Here is a 21,921-nt window from a genome sequence, read left to right on the forward strand (position 1 = left end):
GTACAACACACTAACTGTTCATAAAACCACCAGAAGGGTGGTTTAGGGTGCCTTAAAGTAAGAAATGACTATAGAGTTAAGTATTCCTTCTGACAACAGTATAGAAGACAAATTGAAAGAGGCACTGCTAGCATGAAGAAATAACAGAGTAAAGAGAACAATGGATCCTGAACAGAGGCAGTGAAAACAAAGGCAAATGAAGAAGACAGTTTTGGGAGGTATGTGGACAAAAGAATCAACAGTGTTGGCAGGATGAGAGAGTTGAAGAGCAAGGAGCATGGGCTATCATCCTAGCACATGTTTAGGTGGTGATATATTTACTAACATGATGGAAATGAGATACAGGAAGTGGTGGTAGAATATCTTGTTTGACAGACATACTTCCTCCTACACCTCACACACCTACCCAAGAAACAAAGCAGGGAGTCCTGTAGGTCTGGTATTCCTTTACCTTAGAAAAGAGTTAGGAAGATTTTATTTAAAAAGCTAAGTTCATCATTAAAAGAAGAGAAAAAGCTCCAGAAGCTGACTAAAAAAATGCACATAAAATGTCATGGCTTTTATGTGAGAAAAGACTCACTGAGGCAAATTTTGCCTCAGTGAAGAAGGCTTCTCTGAGAAACATTACTTGTTCACTCCTTTATCAGTTGGCACAAGACTGGTAGTTAAAGGTAACACTACTTGCCAGGCTCTGGTAGCTCATATCTATAATCCTAGCTACTCAGGAGGCCGAGATCTAAGGAGAATAGTTCTTCCCCAGATAGGAAAGACCATGAGACTCTTAGGTTCCAGTTGACCACACAAAAAACAGAAGTGTAGCAATTGCTCCAGAGGTAGTCTGTTAGACTTGAGCAAATAGTAACAAGGAAAAGCAAGCACCTAGGCTCTGAGGTGAAGCTCCAGGACTACTCTTCTCAGTTTTGTGCCTACTGTTATCTAATAGGAGATGAGTAAGTGAACTCTATGAACACAGCTATCAGTTAAGTTGGGAACTCTGCTGGAAAAACATGATTTCTACTCATTATTCAATAACATATACACAAATGTGCTGTTGGAAGAACTTTCTCTTTGGTTTTAGAGTTTTCAAACACTGCTTGGAGATTGTTAACTGACAAAGTAATGCTCAGAGACATTGCCTTTTCATCTCACTTTCCTTTTCTATATTTCTCATTATTTTTAGACATAAGTAGGAAAGAAAAGAACTATTAAGGTTTCTATATATCTAATCTTTTAGACTACATCATTATAATCTCAAGTAATCAGATAACACAATCTTTTTTTTTTTTTTGCCAGTCGTGGTGGGGCTTAAATTCAGGGCCTGAGTGCTGTCCTTGGACTTTTCTCAAGGCTAGAGCTCCACCACTTGAGTCACAGCACCATTTCCAGCTTTTTTCTATGTATGTGGTACTGAGGAATTGAAACTGGGCCTTCGTGCATGCTAGGCAAGCACTCTACCACTAGGCCAAGCTCCCGGCCCCACAATCTTTTTTGGGGGGTTGGGGACAGTCCTGGGGCTTGAACTCAGGACCTGAGCATGTCCTTGGGCTTTCTCAAGGCTAGAGCTCTACCACTTGAACCACAGCGCCATTTCTGGCTTTTTCTATGTATGTGGTACGGAAGAATTGAACCCGTCTTCGAGCATGCGAGGAAAACACTCTACCACTAGGCCAAACTCCCCGCCAACACAATCCTTTTTGTGTAGGTCCTGGAGACTTGAATTCAGGGCCTGGGCACTGTTTTCTGAGATCTTTTCACTCAAGGCTAGAACTCTTAACACTTGAGTCTACTTCTGGCTTTTTGGTGGTGAATTGGAAATAATAAGCTCACAGACTTTTCTGTGTGGGCTGGCTTCAAGTCATGATCCTCAGATCTCAGCCTCCCAAGAAGCTAGGATTACAGCTATGAGCCATGGTACCCAATCAGTCAATACAATTTTTAAAAAGCCAATCAATCATTACTGAAGTCTGATGTATGCTTTATATGTTTATATTTTATAGGTTTGTATGGTTTTTCTTTTTTGGTGTAATTTATAAACATAGCTCAAGCAAACTTACTCATTCTGGAAGCAGTGGTACTTATAATTATGTCCTTAGAGCTACTCATGATTTTGGAAAGTCAAGCATACACAAGGGCTGGGCTTTCATTAGTCATGGATTCCGGAAGTGTTGATTCACCTGTGGGAGGATTCACTCGACTTAGTTAATAGACATAGTTAATAGGACAAGGAACTTGTCAGGAGATAAAAAGTAGTAAGAAAATATTTTAAAGCGGCATATTTTTAAATAAACTTTTCTTCTATGGTTCAAAAATAGTATTTATTTTAATATGCTTATTATGTTCAGTTTCATGATGATTTACAAAGTTTAGACAGTCTGCCAAAGATATCTGAGCAGAGCAAGGGCAGGGAGAAAATTACTATGCATGACTATTGACAATTAAAGATTCTTTCGAGTCATTTAAAAATAACACCACTACCTTTGTTGTCAACACATACTATGTACCATGCCATTATCATGTTTCAGATGTTATTATTCAAATAGTCAAGTTGCAATATCTGTCCACTAGAGATGAAGAAAAATCAAGCCATCATTATTGAAATTTTTCAATCAAGTTGATGTTCATCTATTTGGAAACAACTTGCATGCTTTCTAAATATTTGAGATCATTCCTTTTTTTTTTCTTTTTGCTAGTCCTAGGGCTTAAATTCAGGGCCTGGGCACTGTCTTAAGGCTAGCCTTTTGCTTAAGGCTAGCGCTGCCTCTTGAGCCACAGCAACACTCGTGGCCTTTTCTGAGTATGCGGTATGGAGGAATCGAACCCAGGGCTTCATGCATGCTAGGCAAGCAATCAACCACTAGGCCACACTCCTGGCCCTTGAGATCATTCTTACATACCTCTTTTTACCCTATACAAGTAAAGGCCAAAGTTAACTCATTAACTTTATTTAATATCTAAAATTTTATGAATTGTTAAGATACGGAGTTGGGTGTTTCTGCCTCAAGCTTATACTTCTAGATGTTTGAGAGGCAGAAATCTGGGAATTGTGGTTTGAGGCCATTCCAGGCCAGAGAGAGAGAGACAGACAGACAGACAGGCAGACAGGCAGACAGACAGAGACAGAGAGACAGACAGAGACAGGCAGAGACAGAGACAGAGACAAAGAGAGACAGAGACAGACAGAGATAGACAGGAAGTTAGGAGGATCAAAATCCAGACTGGCTGGGACATAAATCAAGACTTTATCTCAAAAATAAATAAAACTAAAAGGGCAATGGCCTTCAGTGATAAATTAAAAAAAAAATCAAGGCGCTGCAATTGTTTATTCAAGTTGTCTAAATAGCTACCAAGTTTATACAAGCAGACAATAATCACTATGTTACAACAGATTCCTAGATAAGTAAAAGCCACCATCAATAAGATATATTTCAATTTCAAGTATGTTGAAAGATTTTAAAATCTATCTTCCCTATGTAGTTTAAAATCTAAGTGAAGAGAAGAATGACGTGAAAAATGAGGCATTACGAGTGTTTTAATGATTCAGATGAGGACTATGGCTCTAGCATCTGGGCCAAAATAGACAGGTTGTCTATGAGATACATGTGGAAATTAGTAACTGAGTGCTGGTGACTCACACTTGTAATCCTAGCCACTCAGGAAGCAGAGATCTAATGACTGCCCTTCCTAAAGTAACCCAAGCCGAAAATGCTAGAAGATCTTAACTCTAGTTAACCACCAAGGGCAAGAAATAGGGTGTGGTTCAAGTCTTCCGGCATCATTTTGACAGAAAAAGCTAAAGGACAGGGTCCAGGCCCTGAGTTCAAGCTCCAGTACCAGCAATGAATAAATAAATACGTAAATACATAAACAAGAAAGTAAACAAACACAAATTTAAAAACTGGTATCAGGAGGTATTCATACTGATAGAAGGCTAAGAATGGGATATTAAAGAAACACAGTATAACACTAAAGATTCTAGATCATGTATCTAAATAGGAAACAAGGAAAGCAGATAGAGAAGGAAGTTCAATTCTAGATATACTGAATGTTACAGTTTCATCTGATATCTGGGGTCTGAGGTACATGTGTCTGTATAACCTGAGGCTTAGAAGGGTTGACTCTTTGGAAGATAGCAAAAGACACATCTGTCTATTCATCAACAGTCCATTGAATTAAAAACAAAACCAAATCTAAGCAATGAAGTTGTATATTGGTCACTATTCATGCTCAAAAAACAAAATTTTCCATAGTAGTATTAATGGAAAACAAAACAAGCAAAAAGGAGTGGGTAACGTTGTAGGAAGATATTCAACAGTGAGAAGTTTGAACAGAGAACAGCTTTAAGGTCTATAAGGTCTGACAGAATTACCAAGAAAAAACAAAACAAAAAACAACCAAAAAAAAAAAAAAAACCCCAGCTGATAGAATTACCAAAAACAGTGACATATGCCTATAATCCCAACTGTTTGAGAGACGGAGGTAGGGGGATCATGGTTCAAGCCCAGACAAACTTTGCAGGAGAAGCATGCTATCTGACAACAAACTGGAAGCAAAAGTGTTGAGACATGTGGCTCACGTGGTAGAGCACATGCCTAGCAAGCTTGAAACCCTGAGGTCAATCCTTGGTACAAACAAACAAAACAACAACAACAACAACAAAACCTAAATTCTCTAGCGTTGTTGGCAAGAGCAATTTTAATGAAATGGTTAAGGAAAGTTTATTTGAGAAACAGAAGGCTGTGATTTCAAGGAATTTACCTTTGATATAGGAAGGCACATCTGTGAGTTTGTTATAAGGTAACTTCAACTTCATTACTACACAAGAAATCAAGACTTCCTCTCTGTTTTGAATCTGGGATTTCTCCAAGTACCTCCAAGATGTTCAGGTTTAAGGGTGCTAAGTTATTTTCCTCTTAATCACTTATAGCTTCTTCCCAATAGAGAGCACATTCGTGTGGCTGAAATAAAAGTATTATCTTTATTAATGTTAAATTAGAGATCAATAAAACATGCTAAGAGCAGCCAGTCACAAAAGGTCATAATGTATACAATTCCATTACATGACTGCCCAAAACAAGCAACTCTACAAACGAGGGAAAAGCAGATTAATATTTTCCTAAGGTTGGGGGCAACAGAATTGTACAGGATGATAGCTAAGGGGTTTCTTTTAATGATGATGAAAATGTTCTGAACTGTGATATTGGTTGCAAAACTCTGAAAGAGGCTCTTTGAACGGATGAACTATGTGTATATTACATCTCAAAAAAGATCTATTTTTTTTTTTGCCAGTCCTGAGCTTGACCTCAGAGCCTGAGCACTGTCCTTGGACTTTCTCAAGGCTAGAGCCTCAGCACCACTTCTGGCTTTTTTTCTATGTATGTGGTACCGAGGAATAGAACCAGGGTCTTTGTGCGTGCTGGGCAAGCACCCTACCACTAGGCTAAACACCCGGCTCCAAAAGATGTATTTTTTTTAACTGAGTAAAAGACATGCAAAAAGTCAGTATAAATAGGTCCACCCTCTAAAATTAAAAAAAAAAAAAGCAGAGGAAATTCTCAACTGAAAACATCTAATTTCTCATGAAAACAGAAGGCAAGCTCATTTTCCAGGAAGAAGTTTATAATCCTATATTGATGTGTCTGCAAATTCTGCAGATGTGGTACAGTTCCAGGGAATTCCTGCTTCTAAGGTGTGACTTGTGAGTGGGTGGCTAAGGTGGAGAGCAAGGTACCACAGGTACAAGAAATCACACACTTGAACATATCACACATTACATGCTTGTACATGAACACTGTGTCCAAGAATTTGCCTCCCTTGCTAGTTCTGTATCTGATCGCATTGAGACATCAGTACCACTCAAAATCTTAGAAACTGTCAGTCTTCATCCTAGGTAATTTTTAGTTTTGTTCCATTAAACTCGGAAATAAGTATGTGACTGTGAAAGGAGCTTGCTATATAAACTTGTTCCTTACTAACTATGGAGGACATAAGGAAAGAAACAGAAAAATATTTTTAAATACATTATAATTATACTAAGAATATATAAAATACTTAGGAGTACATACTTCTAGAACTTTAGAAACAAAATGATGAATGTCTAAAACAAGAAGTAAGATATTAAGCACCTTTCTCTACTGATTCAAGAACATGACCTCCAAGAACCATCTTTGCAATCCAAACATCCACGTACTCAGGAGGATTTCTGGGGATCCCAAAGGCTCTTTCCCTCACGCCACTCCTAATCCAGAGGATTTTTTCAGGTTCCAAAAGACCTTTCCACTGAAACCACTATTCTCTCTCATCGCTGGGGTTGCCTGTCTCCAAATATGTTTTGAATTTCAGAATAATTTCTTACTCCATTGTCCTCAAACTAGTCCCTCTCTACTAAGATACAAAAGAACAGAATTGGAAACTAGTCTAGTTAAGCTGAACATAGAGATATTTAATAAAAGGAGTTGGGTATCTACAAGTAAAACAAAAATGGATGGAGGACTCAGAAATAAGTCTCAAAATAATACAGCGACTCATGAAAAATGCAAATTTTTGGCCCTGCAACAATCAGAATGATGAGGATGAGTCAACCTCCTGAGTTGCTAGGATTATAGGTATGAGTCACTGGCACCTAGCTAGAATAAATTTAATTTAAAAAGTTTAGTACAAATTTAAAGGCTGAAGTCCTTGCTATGTCTTGTTTCCTGAGGCTACACTGGCTTACGGCTCATACTAAAATATATTCCGTTTACCCCATGTATCACTTCTGCTATTTCCTGCGCCAGGAAGGCTCTTCCCCCACGATTTGGTCCCTTTATTTGCATCTATGCAAATTCAGTTTGACTTCATGAGGCTGTTCTGTGGGCCTTGCACTAAAACAACCAACCACCCTTCTCCATCCTGCTACATCTTCCCAACCTTATCACCACAGGAACGCTTTATTCTCTCCTCCCACCTCCACTCAACTAGAACAGAAGCTCTTGTGTAGCTTCTTGCCTGTTTGATCCACTTGGGTTTTACCACAAGCTACCTAGTAAATCTAATAAATGCCTTGAATTCACATGTGCAAATGATTTCATATGTACCTATGAATCCGAATATACAATAGAAATGTCTTTGCTTCTGTCATTTAGGATGGAGTTGAGTTCTAATATTTCTCCACATTCCTCCCACTTTCCTCTGTTCACTTCCTTAAAAGGGAGAAAGAGAGAGCTGGGAGTTTGGCCTAGTAGTACAGTGCTTGCCTATCATGCACGAAGACCCATGTTCAATTCCTCAGTACCATGTACATAAAAAATGCCAGAAGTGATACTGTGACTCAAGTGATAGAGCTCTAGCCTTGGGAAAGCCCAAGGACAGTGCCCAGGCCCTGAGTTCAAGTCCCAGGACTGGCAAAAAAAAAAAGCAAATTATTTGGGGCCGGGAGTTTGGCCTAATGGTAGAGTGCTTGCCTAGCATGCACGAAGACCCCGGTTTGATTCCTTGGTACCACATACACAGAAAAAAATAACAGCCAGAAATGGTGCTGTGGCTCAAGTGGTAGAGCTCTAACCTTGAGAAAAAAAACCCAAGGAGAATGATCAGGCCCGAGCCTAAGCCCAGGACTGGCAGGATAAAAAAAGAAAAAGAAAAAAAAAAAAAAAAAGGGAGAAACGGGTGGGGGGAGGGTGAGTACTTCTTTTGCATGCTCAGCAGCAAAACTGGGTGCAGACTGCTGACTCAGAACTCACACTGCTATTTTCACTGTGACATTTCTAAAATGCTCTACTGTGGCAAAGAAATACGGCTATTCTCTAGAATTCTGCTTTTAATCTGCAAAAGCCTCTTGACTCCCTCCTCCCTTCCCTAGATCATTTAGTGATGACAAATATTCCCAAATCTAAAGTAAAAATTAGGAATAAAATGTTTTATTTTTATTTGATTGATAAACACATTCCTATTTCATATATAATTAATATATGTTTAGATTTTAAAGTTTCCATTTATATAAATATTCATGTATTTATCAATCCATCAACTTTATGTCCATGCTTCCCTTTCTAAAATATATATTCTTGAAAAATTAGCACAATACTTGTTGATCCAAAATCATTTTAATGTGTGATTTTTTTTAATGATACCTAAATACAGTACACTAGAGCCACAACTCCTCAGAAGTCAATCCTGTGGTTTCCTTCTGTGGAAATAATCAAGGTCCTACCCCTCCCCTACCACTTCTGCTTTGCAGTAAGCTTCATTTTCTCTCACATCTTTTGGTGCTTTGAAGAAAGCACAGAGACAAGAGAATGCTGATGATGAGGGACAAACGCGTGGTGATCACCTGAAGAGAACCAATACACTGGTATAAATGGTCCTGTGGGCATGACATGGGAAGCAAGGTCAGTGGGATTCTGGAGATTTCCACAGGGCATTGAGCAATACATTGACTGACCCCGTCATGCAAGGAGGGGAATTGTGACTAATTTTTTATTTCCCGCTTGCATAGATTTGAAGAGCACAGATGACCTGACTTTCTGGCTTAGTTCATTTTCCCTTTCCTTCCAAACAAAGGCAGCCCAGCAAGATAAGCAGGATCAGAATACATTGTAGTCATAATCAAATTGATGAAGATGAAGACACTTATTCTGAGCAAACAGCCTTTCTTGGAATTCAGTACAGGTGCGCTTGTGCTATCATTTTTCCTTTACCTATCTTCTCTCAGACCCACATGCCCACCTATTAAGTCCCTTCAGATAATCTGGGTCTGCAACAAACTTGTATCTTCAAAGTGCTAAAGTCTTGAAGCACTCCAATTGCTTTTTTAAACAAATCAAGCCAGGTGCAGTGTCCTGTATTCCTAGCTACTCAGGAGGATAGAAGTTCAAAGCCTGCCCTGGCACTAGGGACTCTTTTATCCAATTAATCACTAGAAAATGGCAAGTGGGACTGTGGCTCCAGGGGGTAGGGCGGTAGCCTTGAGCTGAAGAGCTCAGGAACAACGCCCATGCCCAGAGTTAAAGTCCCATAACTGACAAAAATAAAAAAAATAAAAATAGAGGCTGTCTTTCTGTGAGAGGCTTGAGAGCAGACTCTCCACAGCTCAGTGAAAACAGAACTGAAAGCTAGCTCTTTACTCCTTCAGGCCTACTCTCTAAATGGCCAAAATTAAACCAGGGTAACTAAATCAAGAAAACCCAACTCCACCGAGTGCAGAGACCATTTACACAGGGCAGTGTACACCCATCTTCGCAGCTTGGCTACTGAAATCACAAATCTTCTGTGAGTGGGGGATGGGGGGTTATCCATATTGAAATCAATGAGCATTACAAATTAGAAATCTTGGTGCTAATTTGTGTTGCTCGGAGGTCATCCTTTCTTTTCTTTTCTTCTTCTTTTTTTTTTTTTTTGCCAGTCCTGGGCCTTGAACTCAGGGCCTGAGCACTGTCCTTGGACACTTTTTACTCAAAGCTAGCACTCTGCCACTTGAGCCACAGCACCACTTCTGGCTCGATGGTCATCCTTGTCCAAGGGTAGTGGTCCTTGTGCAAGTACGTGGGTTTACCCCTCTCTAGCACTGCCCACAAGTGACAAGACTTGTTCTTTATGAGGAGCCCAGGGCTAACACAAGCACTGCATTGTTTTTGTTGTTGTCATTGTTGTTGTTGTTTGTGTGTCATGGGGCTTGAACTCTGGGCATGGGAGCTGTCCCTGAGCTCTTCAATTCTAAGCTACCTCCCTACTCCTGGACCCACAGCCCCACTTCCCGTTTTTCTAGTGATTAATTGGAGGTAAGAGTCTCACATTCTACACTGAAAACTTCACAAGAAGGAGTAGGAGATACACTAGGTCTCCTTGGCACAAGTCGAAACTTTCTTAATAAGGACCAAGAAACACAACAAATCAGAGAAAGTCTGGATAAGTGGGACTGCATTAAACTGTAGAGCTTCTGTATGGCAAAGGACATAGCTAGTAAATTAATTAGGAAGCCTACAGAGTGGGAGAAGATCTTCACCAACCAAACAACAAAGGCCTCATCTTTAAAATATGTCAACAGCTCAAACAATTGAATCACTCCAAAACTAATCTCTAAAGAAACAACCATCCCATTAAAAGATGGGCCAAAGACTTAAAGAGCGCCTTCTCTGAAGAAGAAATAAGAATGGTCTATAGATACATGAAGAAATGCTCAACATCTCTGGCCATAAAAGAAATGCAAATCAAAACAAATCTAAAGTTCCACCTCACTCCAGTTAGAATGGCCAGGATCAAGAAATCTAATAACAACAGATGCTGGTGGGGCCAGGAGGGATCACTACTACACTGTTAGTGGGAGTGCAAACTCGTTCAACCACTATGGAAAGCAGTATGGCAGTTCCTATGACCCAGCAGTTCCACACCTTGGCATTTACCCAATTGTCCAGAAACAAGGCCATACTAAATCCAGTAGCACAATGATGTTCATTGCAGCACTATTTACCATAGCAAAGATACAGAACCAACCTAGATGTCCCTCAGTTGATGAGTGGATCAACAAGATGTGGTATTTATACACAATGAAATTCTATGCTGCTGTCAGAAAGAACAATATCCCCCCTTTTGTAAGGAAATGGAAAGACTTAGAAAAAATCATATTAAGTGAAGTAAGCCAGACTCAAAGGAACATAGGCTCAATGGTTTCCCTCATTTGTCATAATTAGTAGAAACCTTGGGCTCTCCTAGCAGAGATTTACAATAGAGCAAAAACTTAGATACATAAGGCCATATAGTATGACACTAAATGAAAGGACCTCCAGGATATAGAAAGCAAAGCCATATAATGAGTGATTGTTGTCCTTAATGTACTATGTTATCTCTCATCTCTTTTGCTGTCCCTTGGTTATCTCATATTGTTACAGTATTTCACCTTGTTATTTAATATCTTGCATATATGTGTATTTGGTTATTTTAAATTGGATAGGGAAGGGGGTAAACAAGACGAGGGGCGGGGGTGGGGGGAGGGAAATGGAGACCAAGACATGAGAAAGGGTATCAATGTTTGTGAAGTAATGCACCTTCTATCTAGTGAATATAATGTAACCCTTCTATTAATTACAATAAAAATATATGGGAAAAAATGAGTCTCACATTCTTTAGTGCCTAGGTTAGCTTTGAACTACAATCCTCAGATCTCAGCCTCCTGAATAGGTAGGATTACAGGCCTGAAACACTGAGCCTGGCTATCACTGTTTGTTTTAAGCCTTATACTTGACAAGGGATTGCAAATGTTTGTGTGCCCTAAATCTATCTCTGAGACCACAATCCTCAAAATTAGATAATGCAGTATGGTGTAAAGAAAGAAAATCAATACTGTAAATTTTACTGTCTTAGGACTAAGCACTGCTGACATATTTACATCTGTCATTCCAGGTGTGTGTGTGTGTGTGTGTGTGTGTGTGTGTGTGTGTGTAACTATGTGTTTCAGGTGAAATTATTATCTTAATGTCTATCTACAAGACCCAAAGACAAGCATATTTGTTCATGGAAATAATTTCAAACAACATCAGTGTTTGACATCTGTCATTCCAGGTGTGTGTGTGTGTGTGTGTGTGTGTGTATGTGTGTGTGTGTGTGTGTGTGTGTGTGTAACCATGTGTTTCGGGTGAAATTATTATCTTAATGTCTATCTACAAAACCCAAAGACAAGCATATTTGTTCATGGAAATAATTTCAAACAACATCAGTGTTTGAAGGAAAAAGCTAAGCATTCATCTTCACTATGTCTGTGCAATGGGATGGTCATTCTGCTGATGAACAGGATGATGGTTCAGAAAAGCCAAGCTTGGGAAATCACTAGGGAAAAACATTTTCATTCTTGTCCATTTCCTTAGTCTTTGTTGTGGATACTTGATGTCCAAGCTCAGTTTCCTAACCTAACATCCTTATCATCCTTTTACAACTCTCCTCTACTTCACTGTCTCTGAGTGGATACTTGGGGGATGAGCCATAGTTCTAACCATTCCATGTATACTTCTGGACGAAGGAGGCCGGAACTGGACTCATTCATGTTCTGAATGCTCTTTTTATATCAGCTGTATAGTCCCATCTCTTCAGATGATCCTCATTGTTTATATTCATGGATTGTGACTTTAGAACCATCCTCCTGTTTCCTGGAAAGAGCAGGTGTTATCGTTACATTTTGGATCTAGTTTTTTTTGCTCTGGTTTCTCTGCCAATTTGTTTATCAATATTTGTTATTTGTCTTCTAAGACTTTAAAAATTGTTTTGTTTCCTCTCACTACTTATTGGAAAGTCTGTCCCTTCTCCAATGCATGTTCTTTTTTGCTCCTGGTCCTGAAGCTTGAATTCTGGGCCTGGGTGCTGTCCCTGAAATTTTGTGCTCAAGGCTAGTGCTCTACCACTGGAGTGACAGCTCCACTTACAGCTTTTTGGTGGTTAATTAGAAATAAGAGTCTCACAGAATTTCCAGCCTAGGCTTGCTTTGAACAGTGATCTTCAGATCACAGCCTCCTGAGTAGTTAGAATACAGGCATAAGCCATTGGCAAATGATCCAATGTGTTTTCTTATCACCTTGGTAGCAAACAAAGTCAGGTGACTATAAAAGTGTAGATTTAGGGCCAGGAGTTTGACCTAGTGGTAGAGTGCTTGCCTAGCATGCACAAAGACCTGGGTTCAATTTCTCGGTTCCACATATATAGAAAAAAGCTGGAAGTGGTGCTGAGGCTCAAGTGGTAGAGCTCTAGCCTTGAGAAAGTCCAAGGACAGGGCTCATGCCCTGTGCTCAAGCCCAGGACTGGCAAAAAAAGTGTAGGTTTATTTTTCATGTGTGTGTCTTTATCCTCAAACCATATTGTTGCAATTACCATCTCTTAGTTATACATTTTTAAGCCAGTGGTGTAATGCTTCTTGCTTTGTTTTTTTGGTAGTTTTTATTTTTTTCAACTCAAGATTGCTTTGGTCATTTTGAGTCCAATTTTATCTTAAAATACTTTTAGTCATTAGTTATGACATCCTTGAATATCAAAGATTTATAAACATTTTAATAATAAACTTTAGCATATGGTTAAAAAGATCAAAGTTTCTTCTTTTATTTCTCTGGAAAACAAGAACATGTTTTCTTCTCTGATGGTAAACAATGACCCTGGGAAATATGAGTCCTCTGTGGTAAATGGTCAGCCTGACCAGAAATGCGAACAATCTAAGATTATACTCTACTTACAAGCTGACAAACTGATCTATTACTGCTCACAGAGGCTGGCCAAATGCTCAAGACTTCTAGGTCAGGGACAAAGGACTTTGTCCCCCAGAGCACAGAGGTAACATAAGCACTAGATTCCTGTCAAGTTCCCTTGCCCACCAAATCCCAAGGGCAAACTGGGTGGACGTAGCACATTCAGTTACAGCTGAGAAACTCTGGTCTCTTATAAGGACTAAAATCCAACCTGTCCTATCTATCTTCACCCATGAAAAACATCATCTTTACCATATTAGACAGTCACCAAATCTGACCTCTGCCTCATGGGGAAATACTAGCTTCCAAGGCAGTTAGCTATGCAAATGTCCTTTATAAGATGATCCCTCCCAAAAGACAGTACAGTGCTTCCACTCACAAAAGGTGCAGAACTGTAAGGAACATGTGGAAAAATTATTTCCTTACACAACTTTGTGAAGCCCACAGTCAGACGCATCATCAAGCATCTCTACCTCACAATGAATGACGTAAAGAAAGGCATCATTTGCCTCCTAACACAACTCTTCCAAAGAACCCCATTTCACATGGAAGGGAATAAGGAACAGGATGATGTGAACAGTGTGATGCTCTTTTCTCCATTCTCTGTCTCAGGCCCTGCAAATTACAAACCCAGCTGTTAAGCACATGCGCATGACAGGGAAACATCAAGTCATCTCTCCACACCACCAGCCACGTGTCATCATCAAAATTAGAAGCAACAGCATACTATAATGTTTCTTTGGGCTTTGAATATTGTAATGTCTTTAGGGAAAAATGACCTTTGTTTGAAAAAGGTTAAAATGAATATATTATATATGTTTTCTATCTTTGCTAGAAAATATGGGAAACTGATTTGTTGAATTGTGTGGAATGGAGGAAGAAATCAGTTGCAAACAAATAAGGAGGGATAAAGACAGAGATAAATAAAACCAGAGAGAGTGAGAGAAAAAAAACAAAAGAATAATAATCATAGTAACAAAATGGGCACCAGAGATAATATAAAAGATGCCAGCTGCTTTCTAAGATACCACAGTTATTAACTAAATGTACTTTTAACTATGTATGCTTCCATCCAATTTTCTGTAATTTTTCAAAATCTGAGCACAGTGAGCCAGCCTCCAATGGCTCATGCCTATAATCCTAGTTACTCAGAAGGCTGACATTTGAGGGTAAACCAGCCCAGACAGACACATCTGAGAGAATCTCATGTCCAATTCACCAGCAAAAATGCCCAAAATGAAGGTATGGCTCACAAGTGATGGAGCCTTGAGTGAAAAGACCAGTGACAGTGAGAGGCCTTGAGTTCAAGTCTCAGTACCAGAATGTACACACACACACACACACACACACACACACACACACACACACACACACACATCTCAATATAGAAGAACTTATAGGAACATAGACTCAGAAAGAAATGCAAGTACCTTTCAGAGAATAGAGCACAGGAAAAACAATGTATCTAACCATGTACATGACTTCACCCTCACAGCAAGGACTACTGGATGAATCATGTATTGTCACTGCTTTATGGAAGTCACGAGCAATAGACCAACTATGTCCCCAAATCACTCAAATCATAAGCGCTAGCGCTCAGGCTGGAGGGTGGACCCTCTGCTTCTCAGTTCATGTTTTTGCCACCTTCCCATTCCGTCTTCTAATACAGGCAGCAGAACTGCCACCCCATTAGCCACCTGAAACTAACAGTGGTTTTACACTAACAGCATATATTTGTTTCCTAGGGATTCCTAATGGCTACCACCAACGGGATGGCTGTAAACAACAGCAATGTATTGTGTCTGTATTTGGCTGCTCAAAGTCTGAAGTTGGGATGTTGGTGGGTAGTGCTCCCTCTGCAGTCTCTAGGGAGGAATTCTCATCTTGTCTCAGCATTCAGTGATTGTTTGTAATCCTTGGCGTTCCTTGACTGGTAGATCCATCCTCGCTATCCATCTCCATCTTCACATGGTGGGGATCTGTGTGTCCTGGGGTCCATACACCTCACATATGGTTTTAGGGCCCACCCTAATCCTGTGTGATTTCCATTTAACTTGATTTCCTGTAAGATCACATTCACAGTTCCTAAGTGGACACAGATTTGGGGCAGGGGAATGTATTGCACTCATTATTCAAAAGAAAAAGTGATTTGTAATGATGTTGATAATAATTTTACCCTCAGAAGGTCAAGGAATAAATGTGGAAATTTCTATCCTCAATTTCAGTTTGTCCAACAGGAAAGGGGTACTAAATGCAGAAACAGACCATGGAGAATGCTTGTAACCCTAGCTACTTAGGAATCAGAGATTAGGAGGCTCAGACTTTGAGGCCAACTCTGGCAAGAAAATAGTAAGGCCCCCTCTCAATGAACGAACTAGACACAGTGGTACATACCTGTCCTCTCAGCTACGCGGGAGGCATAGGTAGGAGTGCTACAATCTGAGACCAAGGCCAGCCTGTGCAAAAAGTTCCAGGCCCTCTCTGAAAAGAACTTCAGGTGTAGGTCAAGGGGAAGAGTCTGAGGCCTTGGGTTCAAACCCCAGCATCACACACAAAATAAGTAGAAAGAAGGACACCCTGGGATAAAATGGCCTTGGTGTTTTACTTTCATGTAAAAGGTCTTCTGGAAGGGGACTTTGAAAGGTTAAAAAAATAAAACAGTTCCCAAGGGAATGTGTTTACAAGAGAAATATGAACTCTAAAATACATCATTACTTCAGCATTATTAAAATGATCCTGTTGGGGAAGAAGGTAAGTTTCCGGGAAGAAAAATGGAGTAGGGATAAATTACTTCTCATAACTGACTGTAAATAATCTCATGAGCTTGAACTGAAAAGATAAATAGCTGGGTAGAGAAACTGCCTAAGCTCAGACAGCTCTGGGGAGAGGAGAAAACTGTTTTGGACCTGGCCTCCATTTTGAATGGCAACTCCAAAGATTTATGATTTGCCTGTTCTTGTCCAATGTTTCTGTCAAAAATAAGAAGATCATAGAATATATGTCTGTGAATATTTGGGACAAAGAGAGCTGATACAGGAGGAGACAACGGTAAAATACATCTTCAGGCAAAAACCAGGCACAAAATAAAGAAATTGCTTTGTACAAATGTGTGATTTTATACTTGATACTAGAAAATAAAAAACCATTAATAATAATATACATATCTAACATTTATTGAATAGTTGGCATGCATTATATTCAAGTGAATTTTATTCTGTGTGTGTGTGTGTGTGTGTGTGTGTGTGTGTGTGTGTGTGTGTGTGTGTATTTGCCAGTCACCAGGCTTAAACTCAGGTTTTGGGTGATATTTCTAAGCTTCGTGCCCAAGGCCAATGCTCTACTTGAGCCAAAGCTCCACTTATGGCTTTTTTGTAATGAATGGAGGTAAGAGTCTTGTGGTCTTTCCTGCCTGAGCTGGCTTCAAACCACAGTTCTCCAATCTCAGCTTACTGATTAGCTAGGATTACAGCAGTGAGCCACCAGTTCCTGGCAAAATGCATTCTACTCTTTACCTCTTCATACATTAGAATCGTAACTATGGTAATTCACAAACAAGGAGGCCAAGACTATAAAAGCACTAATGACCTTTTGCAAGGCTTACAGCTAGTAAGTAGTAAGAGCCAAAGACCTAAAACCAAGTCTATCTGAGGACCTTGTAGCTTTGATCAACTACCTAGTCTTATTGACACAAGAATTAAGTACAGTAATACAGACTTAGTTCTAAGGGTAAACATCTAGGGAAAAGCATTTAATGTTACATAATAGCCACTCAGTAACATTATCTTCTGCCTATAATATTAAAAAGTTGAGAAAACCCTAATTGAATTTAAATACTTAAGAATAAGTGTAGACTGGTGTGGTAGCTCACGGCTGTAATCCTAGCCACTCAGGAGGCTAAGATCTGAGGATCGCAGTTCAAAGCCAGCCCAGGCACTAAAAAATGTGAGACTCTTATCTCTAATTAACCACTAGAAAACTGGAAGTAGTGCTGTGGCACAAGGGTGGTAACCTTGAGCTGAAGAGCTCAGGGACAGCGCCCAGGCCCAGAGATCAAGCCCCATGCGGGGCGGGGGGGGGGGTGCAGGGGTTGGTGTGGGGGAGAATAAGTGATATCTATGTAATGCAAGATTTTTGTTAAAACAAAACAACCTAAGATTGCAGATCTGAATGCTTTTAGAAGACTTTGTTCAGTAGGATAAACATCTGCTCAAGCCACCTTGGACAACAGTGAAATTCTTACCAGCACTTCTTCTGAGGAGGGGTACATGAAATCAGTAGGTGACTTGTCCAATCTCCAAAGTTTAAGATTTAAACAAGAGAATGGTTTAAATGTAAAATGGCTTGGAAAGAAATTCCTGAAAAATCACTGAGTCATAATTATAGGAAAATGAAGTCATTAGCTCTGTAAATAAATAAATTGTTGCCTAAATGTTAATTCTCCTAGTCTAACCCTTTCAGGAATGTATGACACACTCAGGGCATTTTACCACATTTATCCCCAGTGTGGTTTTTAGAGGTGAAGAAGTCACTAGTGTGCCTGTTTACTTGACTTAGACAGTGAAGTGATCCCACAGCTAAAACATGGTGGCAGGTAGAAGGGAGAAAGATTAGCAGTTGCTAATCTTAGTATAACATCACTATTTCTCCAGCTTAATTAGCTCAACAGATATTGCTGAGTCATTTTAAGTGAAAATATTTCTCTTTTGACTATGTATACACATGATGTTTGTTGAGGAATACATTGAAAAGCCTAAAGGGAGTTTCAACTATGAAAGAAAGGTAGGACGTTAACTGTTATCTAAGTCTTACAATCACTTAATAGCTTGATGTCCAATATCTAATTACATGACTTTGATTTCCATCCATATGCTTTTATGCAAAGTCATGGCAGTTAGTAAATAGGAGTCACATTTGAATAGAATGCTGGTAAAGGGGGTTCTGAGATTTGGGTGCTGGGATGGGAAATCTAATAAAGAGCCTCTACCCTGGGAACCAGGGTCAGATTCTAGTGTGGCTCTGCTTTTAGTGAGTCATGTGATGCTGACAAATCAAATAACCATGTTACACCTGATTTCTTGGTTTCCAAAACTTGACATAGGCTTGGGCTATACTGATCTCCACTGTTTCTTACAACTTTTAACATCCCTAAATCATTGGCCTATCAGGAATCTAGTTTGCTTGTAGTGCTCATTTTCTCTTGCATAGCTCAAAACATGGGCTAGTTTAGAATGCTGTTGGTTTTTAATTCTTTATAATTGGATCATCTCAGCAATAACCCATAAGAATATTTAGTCTGATTTTAGAAATACTTTTTAAATCTAATAAGCTTAGCTGTGCAATTATTTTTGTTAAAAGGATTTGGGGAAAGATTTTCAGAAATAGGAATATAACTATACAACTTCCCAATTAATTGGTATTTTGGCTTAGCAACAGACTTTTCTCCCCCACAAATAGAAAATTGTTAGAATATGTTGTCATATTAGAGACTCATGTTAGGGGGAATTGAATCCCAAATGTCATATTTTTGCACTTACCGTGTCCACTTTTTCAATCTGATAAAAATATACATGCATATTTGGCTACCAGTTGGTAATGTGTCACATATATTCATTGCCATCAGTGTGCTCAGAATGCCTACCAAATAAATGGGTAAGTGTCTAGAGGGGTTAATTCCTGGGTGGTAATATAAAGTTATGTGTGTATATTAAATCCAGATGAATAAACAAAGAATATTTGACTATCATAAACTCTGTATACCACTGAGTACATACTAGTAGCCTTGAACTGTTAAGTTTTTTGAAGCAGAAAAACAAACCAAAGTACATTTATTTCATGCACATGATCTTTTTCTAATAAGAGTATTTAAAAATATTTTATGCTGCTCTTTCTTATGTTTCATAGAGTGCAGATAGCTGTATTTTTTCTAGTCCTGGGGCTTAAACTCAGGGTCTGGGAACTGTCCTTGAGCTCTCTCAAGGCAAAAATGCTCTACCACTTGAGCCACAGAACCACTTTAGGCTTTTTCTGTGTATATGGTACTGAGGAATCGAATCTAGGGCTTCATGGATGCTAGGCAAGCACTCTACCACTAGACCAAACTTTTGGCCCCTCATGTAGCTTTTTAAAAATTTAATTATAGCCAGGTGCAGTGGCTTATGTCTGTAATCCTAGCTATTCAGGAGGCTGAGATCTGAGAATTGTGGTCCAAAGCCCATGAGATGCTTATCTCCAATTAGCCACCAGAGAACCCGAAGTGGGGCTGAGGCTCCAGGGGTAGGGCAGTAGCCTTGAACTGAAGAGCTCAAGGACAGTGCCCATGCCCAGAGTTCAAGTCCCATGACCCCTCAAAAAATTAATTGTATTTTTTGTTTATGTGGTACCAAGAAATCGAACCCAGGGTCTCATGCAGGCTAGGCAAATACTTTACCATTAAGCCACATTCCTAGCCCCAGAATAAGACCTTCCTAGGAACTCCTCCAGAATATCATAATCTAGTAAAGTAAAGGTTTTTTCCACATAGATAGAAGTTGAGACATCAAAATGCACTGCCTTAAGAAGATTCAAATGGCCAATTATTTATAAGCTCTTGATTTGTATAGTTTGTATGTTACGTAAGATTGGTAAAATATATAGGAAAATACCAGTGGGTAGATTTTTAAAGGATGAATTCTAGCAGGATTCAGGCCTACGTGCTTTCAGAGATACTTGAGACCAGTGAGGAAGCCAGGTAAATGAACAGTTGAATGAGAGCAAATGTTCAGATCTTCTATAGTTAAAAGCTTTGGGAAGTGCTCTGAAAGACATGGTTTTAAAGACTCTTTTGATACAGATAGATCTTGACATGCACAGGCCAACTGAGGCAATGCCATGGAAATGAAACGCTATGGGAGTGACGACACTGGTCACTCTGCAGTCTCTGCATTGTAATGTCCCACCAGCTCCTAGTTTCTTCTCTTATATAGAGTTTCCACTGCAGAAAGGGTACCTCCATTCAGTGCTTTATAAAAGCATCCAAGGATTAGTCACTGAATAGATTTAGTAATAAATCATACTCAGTCCCTTGAACAATCAACCTACACATCATCCTTCACACCAGAGGTTTCAAATAATGTCCAGATAAATCTTGAGGATAGGAGGATGGGACGGTTCTGTAGTTTCCTCGTGATATTTTCCTGCAGCAATACTCCTAGCCAAGCAAACAAATTTCTTTTGTTGTCTAGTTTTGGTTTACCCTCCATTCGTTTATTCATCAAATATGTACTGAGCATCCACAGAGTGGAAATAAAAACACCAATGAGAACTGGAGGGTGAGATCTGAAGATCAAGGTTTAAAGCCAGAGGAAGCCAGAAAGTTCATGAAACTCCTACCTCCAATTAACCACCAAAAAGCCAGAAGTGGAACTGTGATAGTGGTGAGTCCCAGCCTTAAATGAAAAAGCTAAGGAAAATAGTACCCAGGCCCTTGTTCAAGCCCCAGTTTCTGCACAAAGCAAAACACCAAAAACAAAAATTAAAAAAAAAATAGAATCTTGAATCTTGCATTCTGCTTGGATGACACACAAAATAGAGAACCAATCAACAGAATAAATACGTGCATCAAAAACGATGGCTTGCGGAAGAAATCCTGGCCATCAGATGTGAGAAGGGGAAGAGGGAAATAGGAAGCAAGATCTAGGAGTCAAGCTATTTCCCACCTCCCACAGTTTCTCCTGAGGACTTTGGCTTTTGTTCTGTTTGAAACAAAGAACCATTTGGTGGGGGTAGGGTTCTAGAAGAGGGCCTGCTGTGCTTGACCTGGCACTTAGATCACTCTGGCTGCCACCTCAGAAACAGACACCGTGGTTATCAGGGTGAGGGTGAATGGACCACGGGATCACAATAATAAGAAATCAAATCTCTAGACCCGCTCTTCAGAAGGAGGGAGAGAGAGGGTCAACAGAAAACACGTAAGGGTATGAAAGAAAGAGAGGATGACTCCAAAATATTTAGCCCGAGCAAGTGGAAAGGTGGAATGAACAGGTGTGACAGGTAAGTTGAGTTCGGTTTTGCGTACGTTGACGTGGGACATGCTAGACATCTGAGTGGAGAAGGTGAGGAAGCGAGTGCACATCCGCCTCTTTTTGAACAAGTTCAAGGCTAGATTACAAACTTAACCTTACTATTTAAAATCCATGACACTCTCTGGATATCTTCAGAGAACTGAGTATAGATAGACAAGATATCCCAAGCCCTGAGCACACCAGAGACCAGGAGACCAGAAGGTACTAGGATAGAAAGCAGAGAGGGAAAAAAATGCTTGAGTAGGGAGCATGGCTCATGATCTGGAAGGCTGAACACAGTCTCCATGTTGCCATATGCCCTGTAGCCCTTCTTCTCTTCATCCCATGAGGACAGATACAGCTAAAAGAGGGGCAAGGAAGGGTCCTGTACACTCTCCTGTAGGGCAGCTCCTCCAGCCTAAGTCTCAGGTAAGCAGTGTCACTAATTACTCTCTGTGAAGTAAAGCATGCGCCAAGAGCAGCCTGTAACATGTGATCCTAGGCTCCCATGTAGACCTACCAATCAGATTGTCTGGATGGCAATCTCAAGGATCTGCATTATTAAACAATCGTCCTAAATGACTGACAGTCACACTAAATTGAAGGCTACTCACAGAAAGCCAGGAGTTGGAATGGAGGGCTCCAGTTTCACGAAGGACCCACCAAATCTGAACCCCTGGAGGAAG

The sequence above is a fragment of the Megascapheus bottae genome, chromosome 5 (genome assembly GCF_031878675.1).
Source record: "Megascapheus bottae isolate mThoBot1 chromosome 5, mThoBot2.hap1, whole genome shotgun sequence".
In the NCBI taxonomy this organism is placed as follows: Eukaryota; Metazoa; Chordata; class Mammalia; order Rodentia; family Geomyidae; genus Megascapheus; species Megascapheus bottae.